The 17,885-nt window shown below is 37.1% G+C and overlaps 1 protein-coding gene across 2 annotated transcripts in view; it reads left to right on the forward strand.

The window, feature by feature from the left end:
• cacna1ha (calcium channel, voltage-dependent, T type, alpha 1H subunit a) overlaps nt 1-17,885 on the forward strand; it is a 119,523-nt gene that overhangs the window by 48,947 nt on the left and 52,691 nt on the right. The window lies entirely within an intron of this gene.

Genomic DNA, 17,885 nt, shown 5'->3' on the forward strand with positions numbered 1-17,885 from the left:
AGCACCCAGCGCCCCCCCCTCTGCACGTGCCTGTTAGGGACCACTGCTCTATAGGACTCCAGCCCAGATCGTAGTCAGTCTGGGGTATCAGATAGACTTAAGACGCTTATGGGTCTTCTCAGTTAGAGCTCCAGCTAGCCAAACACCACAGACTAACTCAGTAGTCTCCAACCTGTTCCCTGTGAAAAACCACCCTGTTTATTTTACAGTTAACCTTGCTTCAGTAATTACTGGTCTTCAAGATTGTGTGTTCAGTCAATCAGGAACCAGGCTCACTCCATCCAGCCAATCAGCAATCACTAAAGTAGGGTTAGGAGCAAAACTAGCAGGGCAGAAGGACACAAGGGCTCCCATTGGTAGCCCTGGTAGAGTGGTCAACCTCTGATCCAAGGATCACAGGTTCAGTTCCCACCTTGTCTGTACATGTGTCGAACTGTCTTTGGGCAAGACACTGAACCCCACGTTGCTACTAGAGGTTGAGGTTGACACCATGTGCAGAGGTGTGTGTGAATGTGTGTGTGCATGGCTGTTTAGCACTTTGGGCCTTCAAGGAAGTGCCATATAATTATAAACCATTTACCACTTACACCACCAAGCCTTTGGTGCCAACAGGCGCTTTACTGAGGCAGGTGCAGCCCCCAGACAAATGGGGTCAAGGCCAAACCTTCAGAGAAGGCTGCCCTCCAGCAAAGCTAGGGTCATGCCTCACCAGCAACCCCCATACCTGATAACAGAAGAACCCTGCAGCACCCCCACTCACACCATCCAGGCTAAACACCTGGCTGACTAAGTAATAAGACCTCCTCTGCCCCTATCCATTCACTTCTAGGAGACAGTCCTGGGGTAGCAATGCCCAGCCCCCCCACACCGGAAAATGGCATTAACTATGTTGGAGCAGCGAGACTGAACTCTTTATCTTAATTTAAGATGGTTGTTAAGGTGTTTTAGCTCATTCTAGTCCTGTTATGTGAAGATTTGAAAACTATAATAGACATTTTTTATATTAAACTTTTTTTTAGCTGCTGCTGATTTACAGACAACTGTCAAAAGAAAGAATTGTCACTTTGGATGGAAATAGCCAGAAATAATGTGTCGAGTGAAAGAAGCTGTAAAGCTGCAGCACTCAGAACTATTATAGGAAGATGGAGGGAATCCTGGTGTAACTGCGTCACTGCTGCCTCAGCCTCCTCTCTGGGGTGCCAAATGAGGAAGGATGGAGAGACTCGGGCACGGAGGAATAAAAGGCAGAACAGAGAGATGAGGGATAAAGGAGCGAACGCAGGGACAGGCTGATTTATGAGTTTCTGTTTCGGAATCAGGCTGTGTTTAGGGACTCGACTGTGATGAGCCAATCTGGAGTTCACACGCACACGGAAAGCTCACGCAGCAGACACACACGCCACACGTGTGCCTCTGCAAGTAGTCATCTTGTTGGCGATATTCCTTAAAGTAGTGATCTCAGCAGGAGGACTGGAGGTCCCTCTATGTTTGAGGTAATGCTCCACGCGGGCGGGTTCGTGCAACAGATGGTGAAATAATTGAACAATTGTCTCAATCGAACGGGAATCTGGATTGGAAACGCTCCAGCGCCACATTGACGGAGCGAGGCAGATCTCCAGGACGCGAAGAGAACGGAGGAGTTTGGAGAGAAATGTGAGGGGGCAGGGAGGTTTGAGTTTGTGCAGAGATTCATGACGGAGATGAATGACAGAGGAGAGGAAATGGAGCTCATTAACAGGAAATGGAGGATAAAGGAGGGAAGACAGATCGCTTTGTGGCGGTCAATGAGTTGGTGCCAACAGTTGGAGAAGCTTTGGATCCTGCTGGGCTCTTTAAAGCTAATAGTTAGGTAAAGTAGAAGGAAGTTCCTCTGAGATTTAAGATGTGTCAAGCAAGTAACAATTCAAATACAGTGTTACCTTGTTTATCGTTCTAAAAATACCCCAGGATGGATGAAATCCACAAAGAGAAATTATAGATATTTTAGGGCTGTTATACTCCTTACCAGTGGTGTACCGTAAGGGCCTGCAAATCCTTCAGTGAAGGCCTAAAATGATCAGAAGTATCTAAATCACAGAGAAATGTTTTATGTGTATATACATTTGTCCAAAATATATTTTAGATTATTCCAACTGTTCTGTCAGCTATTCTCTCAGCCCCATGCCCTGGCTGTGCTGCTGTCAGACATGAAAGTTTCTAACCAATCAGATTTTAAATACCCCTTGTTGCTAGGTTCATGAAAGTATGAAAGTCTGCCTTACGCTCATACAGTCAGTGATTCCGTCCTCACCTGTTTGCGGCGGCTTTCCATAAGAACCACTGCTGATTAAACCACAGTCATATATGGATTTAACCCATTGACGTAGATTCAACCAATCAGAATATGAGTTAGTCTCTGTAGCTTCTTGAGGACAGATGATGACATTTGACATTTGCCTCTGATTGGATGGTCAAAGCTTACGCTACCAAAAGCTAACTTCTTCTGTACTTCAGGCCGTTGGCAGCAGCTGCACTTGATTTTGTTTGAATTACTCGGAGAAGGAGGAGGAGTTGATTTAGTTACAGATTTATTGAATAAGCTATTCTTAACCCAAGAGAAGCCATGGTGACATCAGTGTCACAGAAAAACATCAGAAATGCATTATGTGGTCTACTTGGTTTGTGGTGTATTCCATATAGTTTTATTTTTTTGGAAATAATGGGTCCTTATGGGTTAAGATAGACTTTTCTGGAAAAATTGGACATCGCTTTATAAAGTGTTGCATATTGGTGTAAAGCCGATGGGAAATACAGCTTTTCTCTGAATCAGCTGATTCATGTTGGTCGTGTGTCAAAGTCAAGGCCTGGGGGGCGGAGCCGGCTCACCGGGTAATTATATCGGGGCCTCCAGTTTATTTTATTTTATTGGCCCGATGTTATCTTGCACTTATTTATAACTTGTATAATTTTGACAAAATATGTATCCAGAGCAAAATACTGAAAGTTATTTAAGGTTTAAGTTGATTAATTCTTGAATAATATTTCAGTCAATTTTTATCCATCGTTATTTAAAAAAGTTGTGTTTTTAAAGTTTTAAAATTTTGTTTTAGTGTGTTTAATAAATGTTTTTCCCGTTCAGCCCGCAGCCTGAGGTGTGTTTTGGATTTTGGCCCCCTATGCGATTGAGTTTGATTGAGTTTTGTTATTAAGGTTCTGTCAAGGTGTTAAAGGGTTAAATGAAGGCTTAAAACTCATTTCTACAGAGAAAAACACATTATTTCTATCTGAACACTAAAGCACTCCATTTTTTGCTATGTCATTTTACCAAATATTTACATTGTATTAATGTAGTTGTATTAATCTAAATAAAGACAGTACAGTATGGAGCATATTAAGGGTTCTTCACAAGTAGTTGATGATTAGTTTTGGCATAAGCTAATCTAAACAAATATATCATGAACTTTTACAAACTTTTTTTACATTTTTCCTTTAGTATTGGCTTTTATTTTGTAAATTCAGGGCTCCAGACTTGAAATTTGTCTCTCTAAATGTTCAATAGTTGTTTTGTTTCTTCAATGTAAACTACTTAGACTTTTTAATCTCTTATACTTTACTTTAACAATTTAGGTTTTAGTACTTCTCTAAATGGCCACTTTTAGACATTTTAGAGAAATGTTTTTTTTTTTTTTTAACGAATAATGATCTCAGTTGATCATTCCATGTGATTAGACAATTTCAAGTACATTAAACACAAAAATAAATTTAATTAGGAGGAGAATAGCAATCTGTTTTCAATTAAAAATCATACGTTTTAAAATTTACTTTCCAACTTAAACCTAGATCTCACTCAATCACTCTTTAGTAAACATTAGTCATGTATAATGCTCGTCATGGATGAGCTAACAAAATTACGTTTTCCTTGAACCACAGACTGCTTTGAATCAGGAGGAACATTTTGTTCTTCAGTACAGCAGTAATGTAGGATAGTGTACAGCCGTAATTCAGGGGGGATTTGTAGTACAGCAGCACACATGACAGATTTTTGCCCTTGTTTGCTAAAATGTTCGTGTGAGATTTCCTGTCTGCCACAAGCATTTGTGCTGTGATGGAGGAGTAGAGTTTCTTGATGAAAAATCCTAATTCTCTCCTTGTTTATTTCTTATTTTCTCAGATTATATGCGTTTTCATATCTGTAATGTTAAAAAGTTTAAATGTATCAAATCATATTTGTCCTTATAGCTGTATGTGACATGGTAAACAGGGAAAGACAGGACTTAGAATTATGGTTGTTTTCATTAGATCCGGCAGCTAAGAAGCATTTTGTCATGTTCTTGTTTCGACTGAAGAGATTGTGATGTAAATCTGCTCTGCTAAAGGTCCACAGCAAGTTGGGGTATTGATGAAGTTTGTCTTTATGGATGGATGGAAGAATGGACCGGAAACATGGCTTATAGGACTCAAACCTGAAAAAGGCTGTAAAGTTAGGAGGATAAATACAAACTAGATATGTGGCATAATGCTGTAAGCTGAATGATGCTGCTGAAGATGCTAGAGCTGGTAGCTGAAAATGCTGTATCCTAAAGCTTGCTAAAATACTATCTAAATACCAAATAAAAAAATGGAAAAATGTCTAAATTAGCCAAAATAGCAAGCATAATTCTAAAATATTAGCTAAACTCCAAATTATCCTAAAAAACTGGAAAAAAGTCTAATTTTGCCAAAACAGCTAGCATCTTGTTAAAATACTAGCTAAATACGAAATTAGCCACAAAACTGGAATAATGTCTAAATTAGCCAAAATAGCAAGGATAATGCTAAAATATTAGCTAAACTCAAAATTATCCTTTAAAAAAGTGGAAAAAATGTCTAATTTTGCCAAAACAGATAGCATATTGCTAAAATTTTAGATAAACTTCAAATTAGCCCGAAAAACTGGAACAATGTATCATTTTGCCAATATTTTATCATATTGCTAAAATTTTAGATACACTCCATTTGTGTGTAAATTAGTCAAAAACAGCTGGCATGTTGCTAAATTAAAAGCCACACTCCAAGTTCCTGAACATTTTAAAGTTTGAATGGTTTTTCGAGCTGAAAGTATATGCAGATGTTCGCAAGTTTCAAAGTGCACAAAGCTTTCAAAGATTTGAGCAATTTCTCATTCATTTCCTATGGGACATATTTTGCTCAATATTTCAAAAATTATAAAGTTTATGAATACCAAAAGTACAAGCAGTAATGTCCTGAACGAGATGAACGCTTTGATACCAAAATTTCTTAAATTGTTGGAAACTTGATTTAGTTTTTACGTGCTAAAAACTGCACAGAAAGGCACATGAGAATCACCGTAGTGTGAATGCAAAACGAGGATGGAACAGTCAGAGGAAGTTCTTTGTTGGGGCCTAAAACTAGTTTTACAGTCCTACTCACCCAAGCAATGTGGTGCTCAGTGTCCTGCCCAAGGACATTTCCACACATGGAGAGACACTGTGGAAACCAAAGCAGGAACCATCCAATTGGAAGTCAATCGCTCTACGTCTTAAAGCTGCTAAATTATAAAAAAAATCATAAAAAAAACCTACACTATGGGCAAGTTATTGAGAAAATCCAAGTTTGATTGGGATTAGAAAAGTGTTTTGCAACAAAAGACGATTGTAGCTAATTTTTTCCATAAGCACAACCAACAAATTCTCTTTCATGAATAAACTCCAAATTTAAATGGGTAATACAAGAGTTTTACTTCAGGGAAAACTTATTTACCCATTGAACACTGGTGCTGTACCCAGCGACAGGAAATACTACATGCTCTTTGAACTACCGTAAATCTACGACCGTTTATGCAATTCACATAATTCCAACAAACTCTGACATGCAAAACTGCTTTTTTTTGCTTCAAAATCTGATTACATTTCTTTAACTGTGTAAATGGTTGGCGATTTATGGTAAAGAACATCAACACTGGAGCTGAAGCTCTTATTGTGTAGGGGGTTAAAGTATGTTGCAACAAAACTTGGTAAAAGCCTCCAGTTTTAGACTTCTGGTCATACTGACCTTAACCCATACAGACCCAATTTTTCCATAAAATCACTCATATATATGGTATACACCACAGACCAAGTTGAACATATTTTTGACGTTTTTCTCTTACAATTATGTCACCATGGGTTCTTCTGGGTTATAGCCTCACTCAGGAGATGTATCACTGCCCATCCAATTATCTTCTTCGGTTCTAAACTGATGATCCTCTGATTTATTTGCTTACTAATTCAGTGGTGTGGTACAAACCTTCATCAGTTGGTATTTGTATTGGTTGCTCTTTTAGTAGATTCAGTCAAGGAAGCAGGATAACATGGTCAATGCCATCCAGGATAGTTGGACTGCTCTGATCTGTACAAACTAACCAAACCTTCCATGAAAGAGTGACTTAGCACAGAACATCAGGCCAAGCTGTAGCTGTTTATCTGCATCTAGAGGAAAGTGGACACTCCTCTCAAGACAGTGTAGCGCACGTTTGGACAGTTGAGGAGGCCATCCATGTCAAAATGGAGAAACTTTCTCTCAACAGAGGTGGAGTTTAAGCCGTTTAAACCGTTTCCTGTTTCCCATGAATGATTCTGTTGTGACATGTTAGCCCACTAGGGTCCCATTCACACCCGCCGCACACAGACCATGTACCACTAACAAGTGCGCCCACCACTGAGCCACAACAAGACTAAGGCTATAAAACAACCTTTCCAATAAAAATGTGGAAATGTAATATGAATCTACAAAGTTTACAAAATTTGTAACAAACCGAATTAAACTATTGGCTCTGGTATCGGTATCTGCTGATATTGAGTTCATCCGTATTACTTGGATATTAAAAAAATCCACCCACCATTTTTTATTACGCTGATCGGTGGTTACGGCAGGAAAATGTTTACTTGTGTTTACAGTCATACTCAGTAATTGTTCTGTTTATAGGTACTTGTACTCTCTTGCTGTATGTTAAAAAGGTCAAGTACAATGCGATTGAACAGTAAAAAATAAAAATAAACTAAAAAGAAATCTAAACTTTGTCGTATTGTAGATACTTAATTATTGGTATCTGCGAATATTGGCTACCAGCCACAGTTGCAGAAAAATAAAATACTGATCATCAGTATCAGCCAAAAAATATACATCAGCCAATTTCTATTGATGGATATTCTTTAAGCATATGCTGTATAATATCAAGTTATTTGTAACAAGCATGGTTACTTATCTACTGTACTCCTATAAATCTAATCCATAGAAGGTGTTCTGGCAAATAGGCACACTTTAACACCAGTTTAGAGACTATCGCAGTTTTCTAAAAGTAGGTCAAACAGTGCTTCCACGCCCAATGCGCTGTGCATTCACGCGTCACATCAGTGTTCGATGGACGAGGGGCTTGAGGAACACGCTGCACTGTGTTTTCTTCTCTACCACTTTTTTCTTTCCTGTCAACACATGTCTTCCCTGAGCCATCTGTCTCAATGGCAGAGCTAAGTACCATAGCTGGTCGCGAATCTGAACTTTGAACGGTAATTACCTCCCATTTACCTCTCATTACCTAATTTTATGGAACGAGGCAAACAAAGGGATGGGTTGAAGGGGATCCATTTGGCTGCGTTGGGAATTGAATTTGGCTGGAGGAAGCAGCGGCTGATGGGGGTTTGAGACTGGAGCCATGAGGATCTGTTAACGGCGCTTCCGTGCAGAGCTCCTCTCATTCCGTCCCTGTGGTTTTATGGGCCTTGGAGCTTACCGTTGTGTGAATGCACCAGAATTGGGATGTAATGTCATTCTATGCATCACTACAGCGTATTTAAACTTTATTTCAACGTGAAGGTAGTGTAAGGCAAAATTTTACCTCATGTTCTGACAATAGGGCTAGAGCTATAAAGCAGATGCAGATAAGTTCTGCTTGGTAAGACTTTAATTTTTAGTTATTACACATGGACAGATATGGGAATATAAAAGGAAACTGAGATTAGAAAAAGCAGGATGATTTAATTTGAACACAGAAAAAGCATTTCTACAGATTTTCAGCGTGCATGAGTTGATCCTGTGATGGGAGAAAAGCGGACGCGGCTTTGTCTGCAGTGCTTCATCGCATCTTCCCTGTTTACTGTAGCCTCCGTCCACCCCCTGTGCTCTGCGCATCCTGTCTCACAACTGTAGCTCCAATCTGACAGCCGAGCAGCCCGTGTACGTTCCTTATAAGCCAATGTTAGTAAGCTAGCCTTTGTGCTTGATGGCTAATGCTCTCAGTTTTAGTTGATAGTCGTTAAACTATGGATGACAGCCTTGATAAATATCCTTTTAGAGACTTTTTTTACACATTTAACTTGGAAAAAAATAGGGAGACAGCTGCAAAACTGGAAAGTTTAGATTGTTTTAGGGTATTCATTAAAAATAAAATAGTTTAAATTCTATAAACTGCTGACATAATGTTCTTCAAATTGGAAACAAAATATCAATATTTACTACATTTGTTTACTAAAAAAAATATCACATAGTTTTTCAGCTCCTCAGTTTTTGGCAGCTAGTCTGGTGGCTAACTAAGCTAGCTTCAGTTTGCTGCATAGCGTGTTGTATTCCTCCACAAAAGCCTGATAAACGGATCTATATGCACACATTTATACACACAGTCCTACTGTTTGCTGGCTGTGTGGGAATTTTCTCTTTGTGAACGGGCACTAAGTGTTATCACGGCCGCTGTAGGTGTGAGACTTTGTCAGAATGTGGGAGAAATGGCTTCTGCAGACGCTCATTACTGCATTGGAATATTTAGGTTCTGGTTTGCTTGGACGGCTTACAGTTAAATGTTTGTAAAAATTTGTGACTGAGCAGTCATTTACTGTCTGCATTACTGTGCGTTTTTACTTTTCAGTCCAAAAATGTAAATTGTTAAATACCATTTTTCTCCAAAACTCTAGATTTGTGTAAATATATATTTTTTTACAGTTCATAGATTCAAAATATATTGTTTTAATTTTTAATTTTTTACTTTTCATGGCATAATATTAACTTTTACTACGAAAATGCATATTTTTTTGCTATCTCTGCAACTTTGCTCAGAAAAGTCATCCTTTCTGTGAGATTTTGAAAAAAAAGTATATTTTCTCTGTCTATCCATTTTAGTAATAATTTGAAATACCATATTTTCCTCACTATAGTGCACACCAGTTTATAAGGGACACTATCAATAAATGGTCTATTCTTAAACTTTTGTCTTTTGAGCTTTTAAGTTTCAGACGTTAGCCACGTCTGAAGCATTAGCAAACATCTGAAGCGTTAGCCACGTCTGAAGCGTTAGCCGCATTTAAAGTATTAGCCATGTTTCAAGTGTTTGCTATGTTTCAAGCGTTAGCCACATTAGAAGCGTTAGCCACGTTTGAAGCATTTGCAACACATACACAGACAGTCTGTTAGCCCTAAAACAAACATCACTGTGAGTGCAAAGGCTGTAACGAGTATCCAGCTGCTCGGATACTCGCGATCTGTTCCCGAAAATTCAAGTATGAATATTCGCGACATCCAAGATCGCTGATTCGCAATCTTTATAAATATAATAGAATATAGTAAAATATTATCTTGGGACAATGTATTTTTACTCTGAAATGCAGAATAATGTTAGATTTTAAATTTATGAACGGAAACAAAGCCAAAAGAGCAGCACTACTGTCACCAAAAGTAAACAAATCTTCATGTCAGTGAAGCTTCCGGTTTTCAAAGTAAGACTAGCGACAGCTTTTTCTGTTTAAAAATGAAGTTCGGCTCACTGACATAACTTCTGAAAAAAATAATCAGCCTTAACACCAGAGCTTTCTTTTGGTTATTGTAACTCTTCAACAGTTGAAGCAATTAACGTAACTCCAGTTTATTCTGAAGAAGAAAAACACAGCCTCGCGCCGAGATGCTGCACTACAGCATTGCAGTGAAGGGTGGATGTAATCAACGTGAAATAGCTGATTCTACTGCTGAAAAAACAGCTTTTTCATGTGGATTGAAAAACAGAACATTTTCAGGTTTTGTAGTTAAATGATCGAAAAGAACAGTGACTTTTTAAATGCTTTTTATGTTGTTTGTTTCTGCCAACTTAACCAGAAGGTTGACAAGAAAATGTTTACAAGGACATTTCTTTCTATTTGAATGTTTGTGTTTTTATGAGTTTTGTTTAATCTGATCTCCTGTTCTAAATAAAGGTATAAATGGTGTTGATTTAATACAAATAATTTCATTTTTTCATACATCCAGTGAAAAGACACACATGTAGAAACAAACATTATTTTAAAAAGTAAGATTCGTGGTTTAAATCGTTAATCGAATCGGATCGCCACCTTAGTGACTATGCTAACATTAAACATTGTTATTTACGTGTAAAAATCACAGTATGATACAGCTAAGTTAGCCATGTTAGCTTATTTACAATAACACCCAACCTTGTTTGCAACTCCTCCTATAAATAATTACAACTTCTGTAAATAAACCGCACTGACACTTCGACATGCACCATGTACCTTTCAAAATTCCTTTGACATGCATTCCATATAAGGCTCTCCGGTTTTTAAGCTTCGCTGTCGTTTATTGAAAAGCAATGAAGCCTTTTAATGCAGAAAATACGGTACATGACTTCTAAGGGGGGAGTAAAGCTCAACAAGTGAGATGAGGAGCATTCCTGTTTTATCTTGTTTATAGTGACTGAAAGAACCGGTAGTTATACTTCTCCATCAAACGTCTCTGTCTGTGCACAGAAAACGTGTAATTCTCAGCGTCTGTTTTGCCCCACTACTCACCTTGTTTTTTCCATGTTTCTGGATCTTATCAGCCTCCCCACTTACTGCTTATTGAAGTCATCTGTGCCTGCCGCTTCATATACCTACTCCAGCACATCATTCCCCGCTGGAAGGTCTTTGCCATTGACCCCACGCCCAGATTCTATCAGGTTTCATGAGTTTGCTGTTCTCGAGGGATGGCCTTTCACCTGTCTTTCCGACCAGTAGTGTTTTTTGTTGTTGTTTTGGACTGGATTTTTGGGGGGGATTGTGGGTTTAGTGTAGATGTTGGATTACTAATGCTATAACAGTAATTCCCTGTGCTCTACTGTAGCGGCCTGAAGGGAGTAGACAGTCACACTGACTGAAGAGACTGCTTTGGGTAGCCTCACGGCAGCACCCACTCAGTTAGAGAAAAATGGCCGAATAACACTCCTTTTCAAAGTCGCGTCTCCAAACACCAAAAAAGTCTAGTGGTGCCACGAAAGGTTGACAAATATAGCGAAGAAGTCACCAAATCGATAACATTGGCTACAGACCTACCTCCAGTTAGTGGTTGCTAAAAGTGGAAGTTCAGCGCCCCCACATGGTTCGGAGGTGTTACTACTTGTCCACTCCGCTGGCTTTGATAAACCTCAGCGATAATAAATCATCTCTTTTCAAGTCTTGAATCTTTTGGCACCTAACTTTGACAATCTCATTTTTTTGGTGACGTAGGTTGGTCTGTGGGCTGAGATCGCTCCATTTTTTTTCTTAAAGACATTATGCTGATGCATATCCATGCACAGATGTGTGTAAGTGTGTGGAGGAGCACCAGAGACAGAAGGGAGCTCATGAGGTGTTGACTGCAGAGATTATAAAGGAATTAGGAAAACCAGAGCACAGGAAGACATTGAGAAGAAGAGATAGAGAAAGCTTTTATATATATATATATTTAAACCTCTATGTTTAATTTTGTTGCAGATTACTGCATGTTTCATCTGTGAAGGAGAAATCCAGATTACATTGTTTGATTTAGTGGTTTCCATGTGTTTGTTCAAAGCATGCATACGAACAAACCTAAAGTCATTTTCCACGTGGGGTTTCTATTTGAGCTCAAACTTTATCTGCATTACATCGTGTCCTCCCAGAGATAAAAATGATTTGCATTTATCATTGGTTGATTTAATCTGCATGAAAAGACATTTTTCTTCTTCCATAATAACAACATGTGCTTGGCTCCAAAAACGTATCCTTCTCAATAACACAATTGTTTTTGTGTGTGTGTCTATGTATGCCAAGAAATCATATTCCTTGATTCCTTATCTTGGAGTTTTTCTTTATGTAACTCATGTAATTTTGCGCTATACTAGCCTAACAGTTGCTTAAAATGACACTATGACATATTTCCAGAACCCTACAACCATCCAGTTTGTCTGAGTAATGCAGCATCACCACAAAATCCAGCATTTATGAATCATCACGGTCAAACAAATGAGTAATGCCAACCGTGGGTTTTCTGCACAAACAACCGCTGCAGTTCTGGAACGCCTCAACAGGTGAAGTTCAATAAATCTGAGTTGTTTAATGGATTTATATTTTTAAATGTCCTCACTATGGATAGAAAAAAATAACTTCTCTATCACTATAGAAAACAAATGTGTGTGGTGTTCTGGGAGAGTGTTTCATGCATCTGTCAAGTTGACTAATTAATGAGAGGTGAGAAGTGACAGCCAGGCCTCAGGAAATCCTTACTTAGATGTGCAAATGAATGGTGATTTTGTGCAGGAAGAGGAAGCTATTTAGTGCATTTCAGACTGCAATGTAGAATGATTGCAGATAACTGTGTGAATTATTTCCACGGTTTCTGCGTCCTACGGAATACTACGTTGAGACTATACATTCAGAGCAATTTTACTTAATTAGTCAAATTTAAAGTAACAGTAAAAAAAAAAAAAAGTTAGAAATTCATGACATATGAGCTAAAGGTTGAGTTTAGTTTCTATACTTTTACAGTATTATCAAAAAAAAATACTGTTTTTGTTTTTATTTACTAAAAAAAATCTAGATTCATCATTTTGTTCTCTTCAGATTCTTTAATGAATGAGTGCTGTTATTTGTGTAATAATATTAGACAAAATTGATGAAAAAAATGGCAGAATACAGAAAGACAAAACTAGGGGTAGAAGAATAGAACCCTGTGGTGCACCTCTGCAACAAAACATTTACCTCCTGGCTTAAACGGCACAGAGAATTAGTGACAAAGGCTAGGTTTTAAGGTGAGAAGAGCATATGTAGCTGTTAAAAAATGACTGAGACTCAAAGAAAAAGTGACTTTTACTTAATTTGTATAATTTAAAGTAACAGTCAAAAAAGTTGCAAGTTTATGACATTTGAGCTAAAGTTTGAGTTTAGTTGCTATGGATTTAAAATATCATAAAAAATACATTTTTTATGGCTATTAACGGTCAATAGAGCATTTACCTCCTGGCCAAAACAGCATAGAGAATGAGGGACAAAAGCTAGGTTTTGAGGTGATAAGAGCACATGTAGCTTTCAAAAAATGACTGAGAAAGATTTTACTTAATTTCAAATCTAAAGCAACTGTCAAAAAGAGTTAAAATGTATGACATCTGAGTTAAAGGGTGAATTATAAGCCTATTTTTTACAGTATCAAAGTAGATAGTTAAAAAGTTGGATAAAATTTGCAAATGTATGACTTTCTCTTCAATTTATTTAATTAATAAATCTGCAGAAATCTGCGTGACATTATTCACAATTTATCCAAGCGGTAGAATATATAGAAAGACAAAATTAGGGGTAGAAGAATGGAGCCCTGTGGTACACCTCTGCAACAAAAGAGCATTTACCTCCTGGCTAAAACAGCATGGAGAATTAGTTACAAAAGCTAGGTTTTGAGGTGACAAGAGCACATATAGCTATCAAAAAAATGTCTGCGACTAAAAAAAGTGACATTTTACCTAATTTCAAAGTTAAATTAACTTCCAAATAAGTTAGAAATTTATGACATCTCCAATAAAAGGCAAGTTATTTGCCTTACTTTTACAGCATCAAGTACATACATTTTCTGTAGGATAAAAGTTGTCACTTTTTTCGCTTCAATTTCTTTAATTAATAAATCTGGAGGTATGTGTGTGACATTACTCATAATTGATGCAAGTGGTAGAATACATGAAGACAAAACTAGGGGTAGAAGAATAGAGCCCTGTGGTACACCTCTGCAACAAAGTAGCATTTGCCATCAATTGAGGCATTTCTTTGATCATGTACCTTTTGACAGGTCAAACTCCAAGTTGAATACTTTTTACTGTACTTTTATTTTAAAAAAATGAAAAAAGTGTGACAAAAATGCAGATAAAAAATAGGACCAAACTAAAACTGAAGAACTCGAGTTTTCAACAAAAAAAATACAGACATTGGTTTTGAAATAGCTGTCAAATTGTTGGCAGCAGGTTTTAAAATAGCTGGAATGTTTGATTTAAATAGAAGTCTTGGTATATCAGAATACTTTCTTTGGTGTTTTAGTAGACAATTACATTTAATGACAGACAGTAATGTCTTGACTTTTAGTATAATAGTTATTAGTATTGATTGAACCACTCCACCATATTGTCTCCAAACTCCAAATAGTCCTCTTAGTGAAACAGCAGACGTTTCTCTTTAGAAACCATGTACTTCACTTTTAAAGTACCTTGTACGTCTGAGGTGTATGCAATTTTCCCGTAGATTTTCTCTTTGGAATTCAGATCAAGACAGTCTGACAAATGCTTGGTTTGTTTGAGAAGGTAACTTTTAAAAAAATGACTTGGAACTTAATCTCTTCTTACACGGACTGGGTTTAAAACTTTGATTAATTAAATCGATTTGATCTTAAAATATATTAATTGATCAAATCGTTTTCTTTTACAGCAACTTCTTAGGGTTTTTCAGTCAAAAAAGCTACTTTTCGGTTTGTTTTTAATATAAGTTTGAAAAAATTCCTAATAAAAATGCACATTTAATTTGTTTAAATGAAGGAAACTTGTTTCGTTATTGCTTTAAAAAATAGAATTGGATAAATAAATTCACATGTAATCAAACTGTGTTCAGTCTGACATTAAATCTTTTTAAACAAACGTCAGGGACTTCTAGTTCACTTCATCCATGTTACTTTTTTATGATTTGTGCTTCTGCAGATTTATCTGATGGAAGAAAAAAAAAAATGAAGAAAAACGTAGTTGCTGATTCAAACCCCTGTCCTGGCACGCTGATTAACATTTCTACATTTCTGCACTGGTGCATGGAAAGCATAAGCATAATGTAGGCTGCACACATCCCTGTGAATGCAGTGTGTGTGCATGTCTTGATTTTTTGAGCTGTAAAGAAGACAGTAGTGTAAGTTTTCCGCATTAACTTTTTTTTCCCCCAATTAAAGCAGTGCTTTGGGAATAGACCCATGCTGCAGTGCAGAACACACTTCAGATCAGTGTGTGTTTGTGTGTGAAGGGGAGCAAGAGAGTGAAAGTGAACAGTGAAGAACACCAGCACAAGTGTCTTTTTTTAACAGACAGGATTTCATTTTTTTTTCCATTTTTATCTTTTGCTCTTTTTCCATCATTTATCCTTTTTTTCCATATATCTCGTTCCCCACGTTACTCATAATTTCTCCGTGATTTTCTTGATACTTATTATTTCTCCCCTAATTTTCACGATGAGACATAAATTGGAGCTGCTGGAGAAGAGTACAATTTATGCTCACTAGTGTTTCATATTTTTTTGCATTAAATCAAACTGGAGCGTGCTGTCTGTGCTTCCAGCGAGGATTATGAGTACATCAAGGCTTGACTGATTGTGCTCATATTTGTTCTTTAAATTGGTGCACATTTGTTTAGCTAGATATTGTGCAGTGCCTCAACCAGATTTCAGCCTGTTCAGGTTCATAAAATAGGAATAGGGCTCTGTTTAAACAGCGGTTTGGTTTAATATGACGGAGCACGAGTGTGGGCTGAAGCACTGAGACACTGTGGCTTAGAGTGGTCTTATACAATGAAGGAGAGGAAAGGGAAGGGTAGAAAGAAGCCTAATGTGCATCCTTTGTAACTGATTATGTTGTCCTAAATAGATAATCTCCCCGATTCCTCAAAAACGATAAAAGGAGGATTAAAAAAAACGCAGAAGAAAATCCATGACAGATTACTTAAGTGTTTTTTTTTAAGTCAGAGGAGACATTTGTATATTTTTACAAGTTTTTTTTCCCTCTCTTTGATTCCTAGACATGTTTTCAGATAAGGACAACCGGATACACAAATGAGTAAACATATGTCCTTTGATCTCTAGTATTCAATCAATACCAATCCATGTATTTAATTGTCCCCTAAGGACTATTTCAACATGGGCATAAATGCACCTGAAAATAAACACAACAAACTAACAAAAAATCAATAAAAGCCTATTACAAAGGCTGAAATCAGATGTATTTAAATGTTTTCCTAAAAAGACACTTTGATCATCTTTTGATCTATTTTCAAAGTGTTTTCAGTGCTCTTTTAATTATGCTGTTTTTAGCCAAAATCATAAAAAAAAAACTGTAGTTTTCTAGTTTATGCAGAGCAACCCCACCTCCCCTTCCCCTCTTGTTGCTGAGAGCTCTCTGTTTACACTAGCTTACAGCCCCTCACACCCCTAACTTAACTATACCAGTGCAACAAAAATGGCAAGCAATAAGCGTAATAGTCTGCTTAAAGGGTCACCAAACAGGACAGTTGGAGGCTGACTCACTTTAGAGAGAGATATTGACTTGAGACTTGGCAAGCAATGGAATTTCCAGGTCCAAATATTCTTCAAGAATATTACTGACAGAAAGGTTTAGCTCATCCTCCAGAATTTGGAGATAAAGAGAAGGACTTCAACTTCATTGAACTATTGTAGGATCAAATTGGAAATGATGTTTGTGCGAGTCAAGTTATCTGATGTTCATGTATGACCAGGCTGGTAACCAGCATGAGAAGCAGGTGCCATGTTTTTGTAAATGTCTATGGTTCTTTCAGCAAGGCTCTTAATTGTTCAATGATAACATTGTTAAATTGTCGGCATGTTTGGTTACTTCAACTGTACAAATAACCAAACAAGAGTCCATGACAATTTGGGCTGCTTGGTATCGGCAGTGAAGATTTGGTAACTTGCATACTCGGCTCTACTGCTTATCTCACAAATGCATGTTCCTTAGAACTAACTTGGAGGTTTTATTCCAAGAAATACTCAAACGTCCTACCACAATATGCAAAAAGGAGTGCACAAGTAATTTTTTTAATATAAACTCAAAGATTACCATCTGTAATATCATCAATCATCTCCACATAAATCCGTTTGTTAAAAATAAGAGTCAGCTTTGCTGGCTGAGTTCGTTGTACAAGAAATTTGACACCATCTCATATTGTTCTCACTGCTTAAATAAATGAATGCTGTCGAGAGAAGCTTTAATGCTTCTTTTATTATCCCCTGCAGCTTTTAGAACATTAGACTGCAATTTATGCAAAAAAGAGATCCTTTTCTTTCCACAGTCCAGAGTGAAGTGTGCTTATTGTGGAAAGCTTGGACCCACAGCGATTCCTATAATTAAATAACAGAGATAAAATATAATAAATAGACAGCTTAACCATGTCACATGTCAAAAGAAACAATCAGAACCATAGGTAATGTTTTAGGTCCTTGATATTTTAGGTAAGGGATGACGAACCTTCATAGAACAGCTTTTACATCACACCAGAGACCAAAGTAGTTGAGTATCGGAACCAACAAAATCCTAGTAAAAACAAATTTTCTCACTAAAACAGAAGGTACAACACTGAGGTGCAACACTTGTAAGCTTTTCTCCAATGAAAGTGCAACCAAAGAATCCCAGATGGTAAAGCAAGGATTTTTAATAAAGTATAAGAATATTTTGTAATCAGTGATAACCAGTTATTAAAAGTTGCACCATGTATTTTTTTTAATCTTCTTGTGGTTTTGGGCATATCTGCTTTCCAATCAGGCTGTTGACACACACACATATATATATATATATATATATATATATATATATATTTAATTTCTTTAACTTAAGTTTTCACTCATATATTAAAAAAAACTAGTGAGAGACAAAAAGAA

The sequence above is a fragment of the Oryzias melastigma genome, linkage group LG8 (assembly GCF_002922805.2).
Source record: "Oryzias melastigma strain HK-1 linkage group LG8, ASM292280v2, whole genome shotgun sequence".
Lineage (NCBI taxonomy): Eukaryota > Metazoa > Chordata > Actinopteri > Beloniformes > Adrianichthyidae > Oryzias > Oryzias melastigma.